This window comes from Phyllostomus hastatus, unplaced genomic scaffold, assembly GCF_019186645.2.
Source record: "Phyllostomus hastatus isolate PE091 unplaced genomic scaffold, TTU_PhHast_1.1 phas_contig_36, whole genome shotgun sequence".
Classification (NCBI taxonomy): domain Eukaryota; kingdom Metazoa; phylum Chordata; class Mammalia; order Chiroptera; family Phyllostomidae; genus Phyllostomus; species Phyllostomus hastatus.
This window is the reverse complement of record NW_025333862.1, coordinates 5,822,144-5,827,170: the sequence shown is the minus strand read 5'-3', so window position 1 is coordinate 5,827,170 and position 5,027 is coordinate 5,822,144.

Sequence of the window (5,027 nt, the reverse complement as noted above, 5' to 3'; positions counted from 1 at the left end):
CACACTGGCTCTGCCATCTTGTCGCTGTCACCTAAACTCTTTGTGACTCAGCTTAATAATGGCTTTCTCAAGTGCTTTTGTGAGGATTATATGAGTTAACATATGTGAGGCGCTCACAATATGTGTGTAAAGATGATATAAGTGTTTACATGTTATAAAGATGGTGCAGTGTGTATCATTATCATCATTAATGTCATTATTATAAACACAAAAGGTGTAGCCCAGGAAGCAGTTAGATACATGTGTCTGTCAGCAGTGGGAGGGTGTGGATTTCAGAGGCAGCAGCAAGCAGATGTCACTGAAGTCTTTGGGAGTGAAGTCAGAAGGCAAAGCACCAGGCAAGACCCCGAGGTGCTCCAGTATCAGAGGGACAGGTAGAGCCTGCCAAGGGGACCCCAAAGACATGGCAAAGAGGCAGAAGTTAAGCCTCAAGGAACATCCATGTAGCTCATTGGGACTTCTGGCTGTTCTTACACTTTGCTTGCCTAGTCAAGATTGCCCTAGTTGGAGTGTATCCGGGAGACATCAGTGAATCCAGTAAACCAAGCTTTTAACATTTATACCCAGAAACACATTTTCAGAGTATATTAAGGGAGTAAACTATTTTTACAAAGCCCAGAATGCAACGTCCTATAAAAACAAGAATCCTTTGAGGACAAGGTCTACCCCTCCACACTCACCACTTTTATAAATTAGGACTGTGGCACACTGAGTGTGTCCTTTCCTCCATAGGGGCTAGCCTACGTGGCACACAAATTTTCCTCCACTGTTTTGTGTCTGTTTCCATGCCCCACCTGGGTCATCGGTTCCTAAGGAAGTGAAAAATTAGGGGCCAGCAACTGATTTTTTGTTGAGTTCCTGTTTATGAAGCACTGTTGCCAAATGATACTTGAAGCAGGTCCTCAAAAAAAAGGTGGTAACTGATAATGGCCATTTTCTTCTCACAAGGGCAAAACAGTCCTGCTGATCCAGTCCTTTCAATTAATAGTTTCTTATCACTGTGATACCATCAGTTGATAATGATTCTTTACATTTTCTATAGTGTAGTGTGCAGAATACTTTGATATAACTTCATTAGACATCACCTATCTCTGAGGTTGTGATCGTTATTTTCATTTTACAGATGAGAAAACCTAGACTTAGGGACATTCGTTAACTTGACAAAGGTTTTACACTGTAAGTCAAGGGCCAAGACTGACAACTGACAAGAGCGTGGAGAAGGGCATGGGCAGGTGGCAGTGGGAGCCGTGCATCCTGGAAGCAGGCCTCACAGGGGTGCATTGTCTGCAGAGGATTTAAAATAAGAAAACCAAATAAAGACCCTCTGCTCTTTAGTATCACCATGGGCCAGTAATGCTAAATAATGTCAGTGAAAAAGTACTCCTCCCTGCTGGAGCGGCCAGCTTTTTCTACCTTCTGATAGAGACATTAAAACAGCAATTGAGCCTCATTTCCAGTCACACAGAGATTTCTCTCAGGGCTTTGCAAAACGTTTCATGTTCCAAATTCCTGCCTTTGTTGAAACACATACCTACCTTTTCTTTGGGGATTTTCAGAACCTTGCAGAATTATGCTTTCCCGGGAGATATAACTGCCACATGGCCAAATGTTGAGAAACTCCCCAGCCCAATGAACAGAATTTCCCAAGAATCTTCCAGAAGAGCAGCACCCACTGCTTCCTTCAGCAAAATGCACTGAGTATGATGCAAGATGGAGCAGTGAGTGCAGGTGGCTGGCAAGGAGAGGGAGACAGCTACCCCCACCCTGCTAGAGATGTAAACAGCTTCTTTTGAGGATGAGCTGGAGGAATCTGTCCTAATGCCCAAGACCTGGGCCTCTTTACAGCATACGCCTCTCCTCTGGGCTTTAGCTGGAAATGTCCAGAATTCTCCCATCTTCACTCAGAAGGGCTGTTGCTTGCTCCAAAACCACAAAGGCTAATTCAGTATCAGAGAGTCCTAGAGGTTAATAGACCAGACCCAAGGGGTTTCCTGGAACCTGGAACTCTCTGTAGTGACTGGGATAGTCTCAGGCAAACCAGGATGGTTGGTCATCCATTCTTCAGTGGCTGAGATTTCTTAATTATTAGGTAGTGCTCATTTTACTGTTGTTGAAGTCACCATGGGTCCCAAACTGGGGGCACAGAGAGCCTGGACAACATCTTCGAGATACCTATAGGAGCCAGCACCAGGTCAGGCTCACAAGAGCTCCAGGAAGAACCTAGGGAGGGGTTTCTCAACAGTAACACTTTGACATTGTATGCAGGATTTCTATCTGTGGGCTGCTGTTCGGTGCATTGCAGGATGTTTAACTGCATCTCTGGCCTCCACACACTAAAGGGCAGTAGCTCTGCCCAGTTGTGACAATCAAAGATGTCTACAGACATTTGCAAATGTCTCCCAACAGGGGGAGTAAAATTGCTCCTAGCTGAGAGCTGCTACCCTAGAGACATGTCTTTTGCTACCTCCCTAAGAACTCAGGGCTGCTGGGCACATATCAAGGACAGTAGAGGGGGTGTCCTGGCTTCAGGCTGAACCCAGACCCCCCATTTGACAATGTGGAAGTCTAATGGCCACTCTGCACCCTTCCTGGGAAGAAGCAGAGTTAGCCTGGCAGCTGGGGCCCCCTGGGCAGGTGCCCCTTAAACAAGCTCTTCCCATTGGGTGTTACAAGGAATGCTCCCTGTCCTATGAGATGCTCTGTGGAGAAGAGAGAGTTTAAAGAATACTAAATACATGTCTGTTCCCAAAGCACATTACATATTTAAGACTCTGAGCAATCTTGCAATAAAGGAACCTGTTTAAATTTTACAACCCAGATTTATGCTAAGGTCAGCCTGTCCGTGAAGACTGAAACACATAAACACACACACACACACTCAAAAGGTTGAAACACAGTTGGCTCAGCCTCCTGATCACAGGTTATTTGGAAACTCTGGCACCCTCCCTGGAATTTCTGAGAATTTCCAGAGGGCTTGCGCTCTTATAGTCACTTCTGGTTCTGAGTTTAGCCTCACCCTGGATTGTCCAGCTCACTCATACTGCACCTCTTACCACTTCCCCCTTCTTTCTGCTCTCTGCTGACCAAGATGTGGATTTCAGTCCCCTTTGCAGGGTTTCCCCTTTCCCTAAACACCTGCACCTGCATTACTGAGGTTTGGAGAAGTGGAAGTCTCCTGCGTGATTTTAAACCCCTTTCCTCTGGGAACTTTCCTTGTTATCTTCCTAGCTCTGATTCTTCCAGCCTCCTCCTCCCCCACCCAACTTCCTTCTCCTCACTTATTGTACAAAACAGCTTCACTTTCCCGTCCTTACTTGATCTCTTGAACCTACTTTTGCACTTTCAAAGCCTTGTTAACAGGTGACCACATAATTTATCATTCAAACTATGACACTTACAAGAGTGAAAGGGGACATAATAATAACTTTGCTGGGAAAACAGATGCGCCCAGTCAAGTTCCCAGCAGACCAAGGCACATGGTCACCACACATTTCCGCTAACACAAAGGGCTCTCTGTGTTGGGATGTGCTCTTCAGCACCACAGAAAAGGTGGCAGAGGCTTGGAAGTTGTCATGTGTTTTTCCCACCTTTCCCTCCCCTCACCAGCCCCTGTAAGTGGATGGAGCTATAGGGTGTGTTTTCTTATTGGTAATGGCTTCCATCAGCTTTTATTTTAAGTGAAAGATTCTTTTTTTCTCTCCATTACTCTTTGCTTGTTCCTTATTTCCCAAACTTATCTGGTCATAGATCTCATTTACTCTTCGCCCTAATACCTATTAATATCTACCATAACTAGAAGAATGCACTTTGGGGACACTTGAGTCCCAAGAGGGAGAACTGTCAGTCTACATTGCCATTGAAATCACTTTGGGTGATGATAGGATTAAGGTGAAGACCAGGAATCTGGCTTCAGTGAGTGAGAGGGAATCTGCTGGTTAACAGGTAAGAACAGCAGGAGTGCGGAGAGTGCTTCTGGCAGAGGCAGAATCCCCAAAGGTCCGGGGGCCCCGCACTAATGTTCCATGGACAGTGCCATGGGAGATTCTGCCCTGTGCCACTGGTTCCCAGACTCTGGAGGTGCCTTGCTGCCTGGATCTCATTTCTCCATGTGGCCCCCTCCACTCCAGACACACTCACCTCCTTGCTGTTCTTGGATCATGTACGGCTCACTCTACCTCAGAGCCTTTGCACTTGCTGTTCCTTCTTCCTGAATGCTCTTCCTCATTTATCTCAGGTCTCACTTTCTCATTTCCTTCAGGTCAAATGTCAGTGAGGCCTTCGCTGACCATCTCATAACAACTCGCTCCCACCTGGTGGGCCCTACCTTCTAGAACTCATTTTCTTTTTCTCCATAGCACGCACCACCATATGGCTGTCTGAGTATGTGCTTGTTTATTTGTTTATTTTCTGTCTTCCCCTCCCTCGAGGACAAGGATTTGCCTGTTGGGTTCACTGTTATAGTCCCAGAGTCTAGATCATGGTGGTGTTTAATAAATGTTTCTAATTGAAGGGAAGAAGGAGTAAGACATCTTCCAAGGTCCCCGTCTTCCATTGTTCCTGGTCAGTGGTGACATGCAGCCCACTTCCTACTGGGTGCTCCTTCCCCAGTTCCTTTCCCAGGTGAAAGCTCATCCTTTGTGGGAACTCATCAAATCTCATTCCCTCAGTAAACAGTCCCCACTCCACCCTTGGTATATTGTCCAGACATCCAAGGTAGTCAGCCATCCACATCTCCACAGACATGAACGTGACTCATCATTAACTCCTGCAGGATGTTAATTCCTGACAGGGCAGAACAGGAGAGGCAAAATCCAGATGCTGGGCCCTAAATATGAACTCCTTCCTCAGGCCCAGCCTCAGTGGGAGCAAGAGCTAGAAAGGGCTCCTTTGTGGGCCAGTCTGTCTCGGGAACCTGGGGCGATGGGTGGTTGGGTAGCGCATGTCCCTTGTCACTCCTTTCCCTTAGATTGTACTTTGCTTTCAATAAATAAGAAGAAATACGCATTTACCTTTATCAGAATATGTTT